Here is a 13,640-nt window from a genome sequence, read left to right as displayed (position 1 = left end):
TATCCCTTGTTGAAACATCTAAAGGGAAATATTGAACCTGTTGGTACCTCCTGTCTGTGTTGACATAGGACATCACCTTAATGGTGGACAGAAACTACTCTTTCAAAGCCAATGTATCAAATGTGTAAAGTAACTAAATTATAGAGATTTCACAAGTTTCGGCATCACAGATGCAAACCAGTCTATCAGCTTTCTGCTTACGTGGACCATCAGCTGTGTTACATATTAGTTAGTCACATTGTGACACACAATTGTGTATTCTTAGTTGTTGTTTTCACCAGCTCTAAACCAAACTGTTATGTTCCAACTTAACGTACATCTTTAGTTAAGATACAGATCAGTCTATCAACATACTCTAGTTCCCAACAAAAAAAAAAAAAAATATAGAGAACCAGAATAACTTGTGTTATGTATGTTGCATTGAATATCTGATGTATGTTTGGGGTGAGGGGGGGGGGGTGTTTGTTTATATATCATACAGAGAAGTCGGAACATGTGAATAACTATCTCTCTGAGTACACACTCTTATGTTCCATATTACAGGTCAGATCCAATGTCTGGTATCAGTAGGGTCAACACATGTTTAAAAAGATAGCAAAATGTATTGGGAAGCAGGCACTATTTGTTTCTTATTATTGCCGTAACACAGTGTTTCTAAATTGGCTACAAACATAGATATGTCATTCTAATTTGTATTTGATGTCAGTTATGTGAAAATGGGAAAAAAAACTAATAGACCTAATAGTGTTTCCATATCTTTAGTGCTGCTTTTTCTAGTTCATCAAAAGATCTAGATTTAAGTTGTCTGTTGTTTCTCTAAATTTGAGATGAATATGTGAATAATACTTAAACGTATCAGTGGACAGTGTCTTGTCTCCAATAGTTTTCAACTTATTTGGTCCTCTCCCTCGTCCTAAAGGCTTTAGTTGACAGTTGTCAAACTGTCTTATCCTCCCCCCCTCCCCCCCCCCCCCCCACACACACACGCTATTCTATGTGGAAGCTGTGGCTGTCAAGTTGTTTGTTATACAGCTTATGTATTTGTTGTTTCGAAAGTTTGTCGTGTGCAACATAATATGTCATCAAAGATGATGTGACTTACCAAACGAAAGCGTTTGCAGGTTGATAGACACACAAACATACACACACAATTCAAGCTTTCGCAACCAATGGTTGCTTCATCAGGAAAGAGGGAACGAGAGGGAAAGACAAAAGGATGTGGGTTTTAAGGGAGAGGATAAGGAGTCATTACAATCCCGGGAGTGGAGGTATACACTCGCGCGAGCACACACATCAATCCGCACATACACAGACATTTGTAAAGGCAAAGAGTTTGTGTGTGTGTGTGTGTGTGTGTGTGTGTGTGTGTGTGTGTGTGTGTGTGTGTGTGTGTGTGTGTGCGTGCGCGCGTGCGCGCCTGTCCTTTTTTCCCCCTAAGGTAAGTCTTTCCGCTCCCGGAATTGGAATGACTCCTTACCCTCTCCCTTAAAACCCACATCCTTTTGTCTTTCCCTCTCCTTCCCTCTTTCCTGATGAAGCAACCGTTGGCTGCGAAAGCTTAAATTTTGTGTGTATGTTTGTGTTTGTTTGTGTGTCTATCAACCTGCCAACGCTTTCATTTGCTAAGTAAATTCATCGTTGTTTTTAGATATATATTTCCCACATGGAATGTTTCCCTCTATTATGATAATATGTCATCGGATTTACAGACTCGTAATCAATCTCTGGTGTGTACAATGTTAACATTTAAAAGTATAGAGTGAAACAGTCAGCATCCTGTCTTGTAGTAGTTACTGTGAATGGTTAGGAAAACTACTTCCATTAAAAAATTTTATGAATATACTGTTGTTTGTAGAAAGTTATATGGTTACCCTAATTATGTTTAGTAGGTATTGCATATCAAAGGCAGCTACCCAGGTAGCTGACTGTTTATTGTGTGCACAAAAGTTTTTTTTTTTTTTGATTAGGCAACTTTCCATCCAATCCAAATAATGGTAGCTACAGAAAACCCAGAAGTATCAGTTTAAGATAACAGAAATTCCCTCTGCAGGTGAGAGTATTAAAATATATGTGTTTAACTGTCGAAGCATTCACAGTGAAGTAGTAAAGTTTGAAGTTCTCTTGAAAAGCACTGAAACCCACATAATACTTGGCATAGAAAACTGGTTAAAACCATAAGTTGACAATATTGAGTCATTGGTGGGGAAAGGGAAGTTTGTACTGAAATTTGCCAGTCATTAGGGGCTATCTGGAAGCTTTATTATTCTTTGAAATAAAGTTTGCTTGTAATTCTTTTTATTACTATTACTGGTCTTGGCAGATCTATATTGTTACAAGATAAGATGATGACAGCATAGATCTGTCAAAACAATTTATAGTAATAAAAAGAATTACTAGCAAACTTGGCATACTTGATTTTTTCAAGAATAATGCATACTGAAAGGATAGGAAAATGGAGGTGCTGTATTTGTTGCAGTAGACAAGAAACTAAAATCCACCAAAATAGAAATTGAAGCTGCCTGTAAGATTGTTTGAGCAAGACTGGGCATCGAGGGTGGACATAAAACTAATGTGGTTCTTCAGTTGACCACTAGACTCAAATCCTGATGTAATCAAAAACTGTAGAGAAGACTAAACTCCACTTCACTTAACTACAGTGCATGTTCCCTGGTCATATTGTAATTGTTGGAGGAGACTTAATAAGGCAACAATCAATTGAGATGGTTATAGTTCTGTTAGTCACGGGCTTGTCAAGACATCCTGTGAAAAATTACTAAATGACTTCTCTGAAAAGTGCTTGGAACAGGTAGTTCGGAACCCCTTCATGATGGAAATATATTAGATATGATAGCAAGAAACAGACCTGACTTATTTGAGGATGTCCACACTGAAACTGGTATCAATGACCATGAGGCAGTTATAACAACAATGAATACAGAAGTACAAAGAGCAGTTAAAACATGTAGAAAGCTTTATATGTTCAGCAAATTAGATAAAGAAGCGGTAGCATTATATCTCAGGGAGGAACTTAAAACTCTTCGCTCATGGCAGGAGCATGTAGAGGAACTATGGCTCAAGTCTTAAAGAATAGTTGACCATGCACTAGACAGATGTGTATCTAGTACGACAGTTCATAATGGGAGTGATCCTCCATGGTATAAACACTATAAAGAAATCTATAAACAGACTACTACATAATCTATATAAATCGAAGCTTCCTGCCATGGGTGTTGTACCACGTATGAGACCCTTTTGGTGTATTGTTATTGACCTACCGTAGGTAGGGGTGTGGGTCTTTTGTGGTGTCACTATCTTCAAATGTATTTCCAAGTGTTGCTGCATGGAAGCAATAATTTGAACTTATTTTAAATATGGGCCAGGCAGGGTAGCTGCACGGTCCGAGACGCCTTGCCACGGTTCACGTGGCTTCCCCCATAGCAGGTTGGTCCCACAGGAACTTATCACAAATTTCCAGATTTGAATATGACAAATATTTTACAGCTGTTTCAGACTTTGGAGGCTTATCAGGCTTCTCATACAAAGAAAAGCATAGGCAGAAATTTAATTATTGTGTCAAACAATACATAATAAGCAAGTGGTGTCGACAGGTACTAACAACATTTCCCTGCCATCTCAAAATCTTTGACTCTTTAGCCTAACAGCCCGCACCATCTTGCTTCTGTAGTTCGCTGTATGATTTGCTGTAATGTGGACGTTTGTACTTACCGATACGAAACATATCGAGTCTTATAGCATTAAGTGTTTGTTCCTTGGGCTACAACTCACCTGAATTTCCACAAGCATTTCTGTAGGAACTTACAGAGCAGAAAGATATTGTTGCCTTATTATTGACAGCTGTGGGAAAATCAATTTGCAACAGCCCATAATCATTTATAGCGTCTCTTTGGCCCCCAAAAACTTGTTGAAATCTTGATAAACATTGTTCTTAATATTGAACATATGTACTCAGTAGTTTATTATGTAACCAACGCATAATAAATTTTCCTCAAACCAACATGGATGTAACTGTTATGGAGAATAGAAGTGCCTGACAATACATGTACTCTATAATGAAATTAGTACACACAATTAGTTTTTTTTACATCAGTCCTCATGACCCACCCTAACAGCTTCAGTACACCTGTAACACTTCTCCTCCCTTTCAGACTTAAAAAAAGTTCTCCTGTGTACATTTTCATCAGTTTTCTGACAGACCCACTGTGAAATCTTCTCTTGTGTCAGCCTTTTCATGTCAGTGTAGCACTTGCACCCTGCATCCTCAATTATTTACTGGATATGTTCAAGTCTCTGTCTTCCCTCACAATTTTTATCCTCTACAGCTCCATTTAGTACTATGGGAGTTACTCCCTGATATCTTATACATTTCCTATCATCCAGGCCACATTTCTAATCAGTGTTCTCTTGTATGTTCTTTCTTTGCCGGTTCTGTGGAAAACCTCATTCCTTTCTCGAGTATTTGCAAAGGCATGACAACACTACTTAACAACACTGTCTGCACAATGTACTGTAAAGGCCGATGGTGACTCAACAACAAGCCAAAGAACAGAATCCTGCAAGAGAAAATGAAAACTCAGCATGAAAGTCAATCTGTGGAAGCAGGAAGTCCGAAACTGTGTAGAGATGTGCACGTTATAAACACATCACAACGCATGGCAGGTTCAGGTGGTTGAAGACTGAGCATACAGAAATGGAATGACATGAGATGCAAGGTAAGGTCTGCAGTCGATGAACTCTGCATTAGAATGGCCCCTCTTGGCTTACTGCGACTGGCAGGTACACTTGTCAGTGGGTCTACCAATACCATGCATCATGTATACCCCCATGGCATTTGTCAGTACTATTCCGTCGCAATAACCACGCCATCTCATATGTTTCCCTCACAGTCTCCACTGGTGTGGATACATACTTACCTTATCAGTCCAACTAATTTTTAGCGTCCTTGTACAGCACCACACCTGAAACTCAGATTCTCTTCATTAATGGTTTCCTCGCAGACAAGTGCTGTGCTCCAAATATACATTTTCAAAAATTTCTTCCTCAAATTATAGCCGATGTTTGACACTAGCAGATATCTCTTGGCCAGCAATTCCCTCTGTGCCTACACTAATCTGCTTTGTATATTGTCCTTCCTCCGTCCTTCTTGTGTTATTGTGCTTTGAAGGTAGCAGAATTCCTTAACTTAATCTACTTTGTGGTCCCCAGTTTTGATGAAAAGTTTATCGCTAATCTCACTTCTGCTACACCTCCTTATTTCTGTCTCTCTTCAGTTTACTCTCAATCCATAGTTTGTGCCTATTAGACTTCATTTCATTCAACATGTTCTGTAGTTCTTTGTTTTCATGAATATAACAGTATCTACAAACCTTATCGCTGCAATTTTTAACCCTGAACTTTAAACCCACTCATTTATTCTCTTTGAGCCATTTGGTGTGTAGATTGAAAAGTAGGGGTGGAGGAATGCATCCCTTTCCCACACCATTTTTAGTCCAAGCAAATTATTCTTGGTTTTCCATTTTTACTGTTGCCTCTTGATTATATATACCTAAAAACAAAGATGATGTGACTTACCAAATGAAAGTGCTGGCAGGTCGACAGACACACAAACGAACACAAACATACACACAAAATTCAAGCTTTCGCAACAAACTGTTGCCTCATCAGGAAAGAGGGAAGGAGAGGGAAAGACGAAAGGATGTGGGTTTTAAGGGAGAGGGTAAGGAGTCATTCCAGTCCGGGGAGTGGAAAGACTTACCTTATGGGGAAAAAAGGACGGGTATACACTAGCGCACACACACACATATCCATCCACACATATACAGACACAAGCAGACATATTTAAAGACAAAGAGTTTGGGCAGAGATGTCAGTCGAGGCAGAAGTGCAGAGGCAAAGATGTTGTTGAATGACAGGTGAGGTATGAGTGGCGGCAACTTGAAATTAGCGGAGATTGAGGCCTGGTGGATAATGGGAAGAGAGGATATATTGAAGAGCAAGTTCCCATCTCCGGAGTTCGGATAGGTTGGTGTTAGTAGGAAGTATCCAGATAACCCGGACAGTGTAACACTGTGCCAAGATGTGCTGGTCGTGCACCAAGGCATGTTTAGCCACAGGGTGATCCTCATTACCAACAAACACTGTCTGCCTGTGTCCATTCATGCGAATGGACAGTAACTCACCTACTACGTTTCCTTCTCTCCCTTTTCCTACACTCGAATTCCAGTCACCCATGACTATTAAATTTTCGTCTCCCTTCACTATCTGAATAATTTCTTTTATTTCATCATACATTTCTTCAATTTCTTCTTCATCTGCAGAGCTAGTTGGCATATAAACTTGTACTACTGTAGTAGGTGTGGGCTTCGTATCTATCTTGGCCACAATAATGCGTTCACCATGCTGTTTGTAGTAGCTTACCCGCATTCCTATTTTCCTACTCATTATTAAACCTACTCCTGCATTACCCCTATTTGACTTTGTGTTTATAACCTTGTAGTCACCTGACCAGAAGTCTTGTTCCTCCTGCCACCGAACTTCACTAATTCCCACTATATCTAACTTTAACCTATCCATTTCCCTTTTTAAATTTTCTAACCTACCTGCCCGATTAAGGGATCTGACATTCCACGCTCCGATCCGTAGAACGCCAGTTTTCTTTCTCCTGATAACGACATCCTCTTGAGTAGTCCCCGCCCGGAGATCCGAATGGGGGACTATTTTACCTCCGGAATATTTTACCCAAGAGGACGCCATCATCATTTAATCATACAGCAAAGCTGCATGCCCTCGGGAAAAATTACGGCCGTAGTTTCCCCTTGCTTTCAGCCGTTCGCAGTACCAGCACAGCAAGGCCGTTTTGGTTATTGTTACAAGGCCAGATCAGTCAATCATCCAGACTGTTGCCCTTGCAACTACTGAAAAGGCTGCTGCCCCTCTTCAGGAACCACACGTTTGTCTGGCCTCTCAACAGATACCCCTCCGTTGTGGTTGTACCTACGGTACGGCTATCTGTATCGCTGAGGCACACAAGCCTCCCCACCAATGGCAAGGTCCATGGTTCATGGGGGGAACTTCACACTATGGTATACATTATGGCAGTGTGTACAGCCTTAGAGAACTTCAGACACACATCATTATTTCTCAGTACTTCAGTATACCGTTTTGTTTTGCACATTGATTCTTCTGGAAGAGTGTCTTGAACTTCAGCCTTCTGTTCATCATTACTAAATTATGATCTGTTTGTAACTGCTTCTAAATATGCCTTACAATCCAATATTGGAATCTCTGTCTGACCATGGTAATCTATATGAAATCTTCTACAGCTCTGGATCTTTTCCAAGTGTACCCACAACTCCTGTGATTTTTTTTAGCAGTGTATTTGTTGTCATCAGCCGAAATATATTGCAGAACTCAATTATATTTTTTCTCTACTATTCCTGCTACCAAGCCCATATTCTCCAGTAATGCTTTTTTTCTCTTTCTTTGCCTACTACCACATTCCACCCGCTCATGAGAATGAGATTATGGCCACCTTTTACATATTGAAAGACCCATTCAGTATCCTCACAGTTTTTCTACCTCTTTATCTTCTGCTTGTGATCTTGCCATGTATACCTGAACTATTGAAAACAGTGACATTGAAAGGACAAATGGCTGAACAATATCAATTACTCAGATTAGTTTTTTTACATAAAGGAGTGAATAACAACAATGGAAATTTGTGATGAAATAAGATGTAAAACAAAGGACTAGCAACCACCCACCTGTAGCTGACTTGTGGCGCATAGACACACACACAGCAGAAAACTATTTATACTGGCTTTCGAACTTTTGCTCTTTCTGTAGATGAAGTATACATACACTCACACCCAAATGGTGCACCCGTGGTCACACGAGACTCGCCACATATTACATAAAGAAGTGAGGTATTAACTCATAAGTCTTTGACCTCCTGCTCATTTGCATTTTAAACCATTTAACGGGGAAATCACATTAGGAGGCTGTTTGACACTGATTTTTAGGGATTTTTTTGTGGGAAGAATTAATTAGAATATAATCAAATTTTGCCCTCATTTCAAACAGTTTTTGTGAATTTTCTGGAATAATTTCAGCCAAAAATAACAAAGTTACGCTGTGATGTCTGCTGAAGGTTGTGTGTATAGTTCTCCAATTGCGTGCAGTGTAGCCCTCCTGATTTTCATCTGAAATCAAAAAGTTTTGATCTTACATTAATAACTTATTTTCTAAGAATATGAACCTCAGTGTGTCTGAAAATAATGAAAATTAAAAATTTTGCAGGCATTGGAGCAATTTGCTTAGATTTTCACTTTTTTTTTTTTCTCTAATTGTGCAAAGAAAAATACCCCTAAAATCATGATATCATCTCACAAGTTGGTTCATAAAGAGTCATACTATCAGTTTTCATAATGATCGGTTCTACACGTTTTGGGTTAGACTGCATGCAAATGTGAAAAAAGTCATTTCGAGATAAACGCATTTGAAAAATAAATTCTCTGGAACTAAAAATTCAAGGAAGTTAGCAATAATGTGTAATGCTTACCGATTAATCTCTGATTCCAACATCATATAGTAATCCTTCTTCTTCCTCATAGGCTTCAGTTTGCACTTGCAGCAGTGCTTTCCGAGATTTCCGACCTTCCTTCGATTCCAATGAACTAAGTTGATTCTGCTGGCTCGCATGCTGGTTAACCGTTTGTTTGGCATAATTGAAGCTTTGTGTGCCTACTAAAATTCCTGCCTTGTTCATGACCCTCAGAAGGGATGAATTTCCTTCATTGAATAAGCCTGCTGCTAAATATGATGCCAATTCAATGACTTTTAGTCCAGAGTGCAAGTATTTAGGAGCTAATTGCCAAATAGCAGAATTAAAACTTTCATTCACGTTTTGTGTGTGACCACCAAAACATCTCTCCATTAACTCATCCCTTGATAAATATTCATGTATTGGAAGAATTTCATTTTGTACATTGGGGTAAAATGGAGTAGGGTGCAGTTGATGTTCCATCCCAAGGACTGTTCGTTTCTGCCACTCACACCACGTGTCTTCTCCCTCTGGGCAATACTCATGTTAAGGAGTTTCATCCATGGAAATCATATGATAGTATGTCACCATAATTGCTTTTTCCATGTTGTGTTCACTATGTCTTCAAACGCTAGTCCATAATAAGTGCTGAGCTTTTTTGCTAATGACTCTGAGTTTCCCTTTTCCACCAAGCTTCTTCGTTTTTCGACTGTTTGAGTCAAGTCCCCATTTTCTTCTGGATGTGACCAATACATTCACTTTTTAAAACTTTTTATGCTCATAAAATCTAAAGGAACGCGAATTTCGCTTTGAAATATTGACAGCATAGTCTTGGATAGTTGAGCTAATGACTTATGCAATTAAAAAATTGGACATTTTTGAACCTCCTAATGTGGGTTTCCACCTTAATTTTAATATTAAGTTAAAGTTAAATCTTATCCTCAAAGATTGAAAATATTTATGTACAAATCATTTTATGAGAATCAAAGATAGCTAAGACAACCATGCAAATGGTTAGCATTGGAAGTGTGAAACACACACACACACACACACACACACACACACACACACACACACACACACACACAAAGAAACAAAGAAAGAAAGAAATTGCATCATGCTGTTAAAATCAAAGAATACAGTGAGTGTAACCGAGTAACCTTCAAATGACGCTTTTTCCAGTCTTGGCAATCCAGGGTGCTTTCTCTGGGACAATTGAGCCTTAGTTTTGGCTGGCACACTTTGACTAGAAGAAGGGATTGGTTGGTAGGACATGTTCTGAGGCATCAAGGGATCACCAGTTTCGTATTGGAGTGCAGCGTAGAGGGTAAAAATTGTAGAGGGAGACCAAGAGATGATTACACTAAGCAGATTCAGAAGGATGTAGGTTGCAGTAGGTACTGGTAGGTGAAGAAGCTTGCACAGGATAGATTAGCATGGATAGCTGCATCAAACCAGTATCTAGACTGAAGACAACAACAACAACTTACAATATCATGTTTCATCACTTGTTAGGACATTTCAATACTTCTGCATCATTGTTGACTTCATTTAGCAAATCCTGAGCAATTAGCATTCACCACTGTTCTGCTCAAAATTTAATAATTTTGGAACAAATTTTCCTGTCAAACATTTGATTGCCAAAACGGCAGAAAAAATTTCATGGCATTAACCAGTTGATGTGCCAACATTCAGCTATTTCTGTGATAGTGACTTGGCAATCATTCATAATCATTTCATTCCCTTTCCCACAATTTCATTAGTTAATGATGTGTTGGGGCATTTAGCACACTCAACATCTTCAGGGCCTTTATCAAAATGCTTATACAGGTTCAGATAATAGCTAAACAGACCTAGAAACTAATGGTTTAAGACTTAATCTCACAAAACTCATATTATCCCATTTTTAAAAAGCAGTAATGACTGTTGAGCACCAGAAATATACGTCAGTGACCGCATGCTGAATGAAACAGTGTGTGGTATTGCATAATGCAGATAATCGTACATCTTGCAAAAGCCATTTTGAGGACCCTGAATGCAGTGGTTAGCACACTGGACTCGCATTCGGGAGGACGGCGGTTCAATCTCGCGTCCAGCCATCATGATTTAGGTTTTCCGTGATTTCCCTAAATCACTCCAGGCAAATGCTGGGATGGTTCCCTTGAAAGGACATGACGGACTTCTTTTTCCATCCTTCCCTAATCCGATGAGACCGGTGACCTCGCTGTTTGGTCTCTTCCCCCAAACAACCCAAGCCAAGGATCGTGAAATTCTTATTTGTTTTTCAATTCATTCACTCCTTAATGGTTGTTGCCTGCTGATAATAAAATTTAGTTTCAGCTGGAGCTATGATAGACACAATCACAATACAAGTGACAAGTAATTTTCATGTTGACTTTGCCTCCTTGTCCATGGTTCAGAATGGAGCCATGTGGTCTGGTGATATTATAGTCAACAATCTCCAGTACAGTATAAAGCAAGAACTTTCCACAAATTATCTGAATGTCTACAGTCAAGGATTGAATGCTGCATGTTAAGTAGCAGTATTTGTTGTAAAGCTGTATGGCAAGTAGTAATGTTCTGTAAATAGGACTCGCTAATTACAGATGTAAATAACATTTTCGTTTGAAAAATACCTATGTAATTAAGAAAATGCTAGGCTACCAGTAGCACATAAGCAGAAGCTATATAGTAAAGCTAAGGAGGCAGCAGTTTTTTGAAGTAGAAGCTTTCTCGTTAATTTACTCCACGAAGTTTAGACATGTAAATTTGAGTAGTGTTCAGTCACATACTCCTATAGTAGGTAATACCAATCAGTGACATGGCCAGAAAATGTTGGTAAGGCATGCGACATAGAACTTACCAGTCATACATATGTATATGTGACAGTGCTCGCCCACCCTGGTTTTATCTGTAGCAGAACTCACTCCACTCTGCAATTCTTCTTGCTCAACTTCTCATTAATATTATTGAAAAATTAATTTCAGACTTTTGTTTGGACCAACGGATCCTTTTCTACAGAAATGATGGATAGTGCAGACAGGCAGCTCTGTCCTTACCCACTCCTATTGAAGGTCTTCATTTTTTTCAGTGTGGAAAATGATCTTTATTGTTCCAGAGAGATTTGTCCTTTATGAGCAACAAGCATTGACAAACTAAAGTGTTTCCACAGTGTTTTACTACCACATAACCAGTTTTTTTGTTGTAAATATAAAGATTAAATGTCATACGAAATTTTTGGATTTATTCTCTACCTTTAAATTCCTTAGAGGGGGTTAGGTTAGCCAGTTTTCATAAGTTCCAACTTATCATTGAATGGAAGTGAGTGGAAAGATTTATTGATAACGCTTACTATAACATCACTGTTACAGTCAAGTCACTTTGCAAAACTGCTCATTAAAATATTATGCAGACACATTAAATGCAATGCATTCATCTGTCTCTAAACTCAGCAACCTGAATTCATGGTAGCAGAAGAAAAAACATGCTGATTGCAGTCTTCCTATTGTATCCATCCTCCCATGTTTCACGCGGGCTTGGTGTGACATTACAGACGGCAAAATAGGAGTCGAGACTACCACAACACCTATGTTACTAGTTTCAAGAACTAGTTAAAGACAGCACCTTCACAAACACACTATCTGCGTGTGGCACAGAAACTAGCTATCTATTCAAAGGCAAGAAAATGTATACTGTGAAATAGATATATTATGATTTAATTATTACAGATGACTTATATCAAGTATTTGTGATGTAACACCTCATATATGTAATAGAGCATGAAATGCATACATTGCATACATGGAGAATATGCCAGACTAGAAGAAAATAGACCTTCCAAGATATGGTTGGAAACTAATACCTAATGAGATATGGGCCAATCTGTCCCCTCACTTCCATGTGTCTGTTACATAGAAGAAGACATTGAAAGCAGTGCTGTATGTGGTCACCGTCACCACACGTTCTGCCGCATCCTCCAGCACTTGTTCGCCAGTGAATCAAGCGCTGTTTGAAATACACCAAGCTGCATTTGGATCATGTCACATGCATTGGTCACACGCTCCTGTAATATCTGCACATTCGACAAACTGGGCATGCACCAATGCCTTCAAATGTCCCCATAGCCAGAAATCAAATGAATATAGGTCCATTGAACAAGCAGGCCATGCTATCCAGCCTTAACCAATCTATTTTCTCTGGGAGGGACCCCACAACCTCTCTGCCTACGGAAAGGCAGTGTGTGTGTGTGTGTGTGTGTGTGTGTGTGTGTGTGTGTGTGTGTGTGTGTGTGTGTTTTTCCCCCACCTCCTACTGTGTGTGTTTCAATTTCCTCACATTACAGTTTGACTCCCCTTACTGGATCTGTCCCCTCACTTCCATGATACTCTTCCGTGAGTAACTTTAGAATGCAGGACTGAATACCTCGCTGTTTAGGCCCATAACCCCTCTCAATTAATCAGCCAATGAAACAATCATTCAATCGATCAATCCATCCATTGCTCTTTGAACCAATCCTATGCCCATTGAATTTAGCAGTGAGGTACTGTCACATGAGCCGTAGAAAGCCATAGTAACCTTTCTCCAAGCATAATGTTGTCCGATGGTGCTGGTAACGAAGTCATCACTGACAATTCCTGCATATAAATTTATATGTAAGCAATCCCGATGTGTCATCTCCATGATTCCTAGAACATTTGCATCTACCCACATGTGCATCCTGTGGTAATTTAGTGTGCTATCTCTTATGAATCCTGTCTCATCTGTAATTATTTGTCACAAGTCAAATGGCCCATATATCAACAGTATTAGTTGCCAGACACATAATCGCAGGAGCTTTGAATCTAGTTTTGACCAATATTACCTCCTGTAGGTATATGATACTCTTTTTTTTTTTTTTTTTTTAAATACCACTTTCATTGTTGGTAATATGGTTGTTTTGTCTTGAGCAAATGCACATGCTTCTTCTTAACACTCAACCATGCTTCAGTGAATTTGTACCATAGTTTGTGGGTTCATTTATTTTCTTAGAAATATATATTGATGATTATGTGGCTTCCACTTTTCAAGCTTCTATGTCAGA

General features: G+C 39.0%; 1 protein-coding gene across 3 annotated transcripts in view; it reads left to right on the top strand.

Annotated features, from left to right (window-relative positions):
* Nucleotides 1-13,640, top strand: part of LOC126100987 (eukaryotic translation initiation factor 4H) — a 92,690-nt gene that overhangs the window by 1,706 nt on the left and 77,344 nt on the right. The gene's annotated exons all lie outside the window — the stretch shown is intronic.

This window comes from Schistocerca cancellata, chromosome 9, assembly GCF_023864275.1.
Source record: "Schistocerca cancellata isolate TAMUIC-IGC-003103 chromosome 9, iqSchCanc2.1, whole genome shotgun sequence".
NCBI classification, from domain to species: Eukaryota; Metazoa; Arthropoda; class Insecta; order Orthoptera; family Acrididae; genus Schistocerca; species Schistocerca cancellata.
Note: the sequence above shows the minus strand (reverse complement) of the source record. Positions and strands in the feature narration are given on the sequence as shown.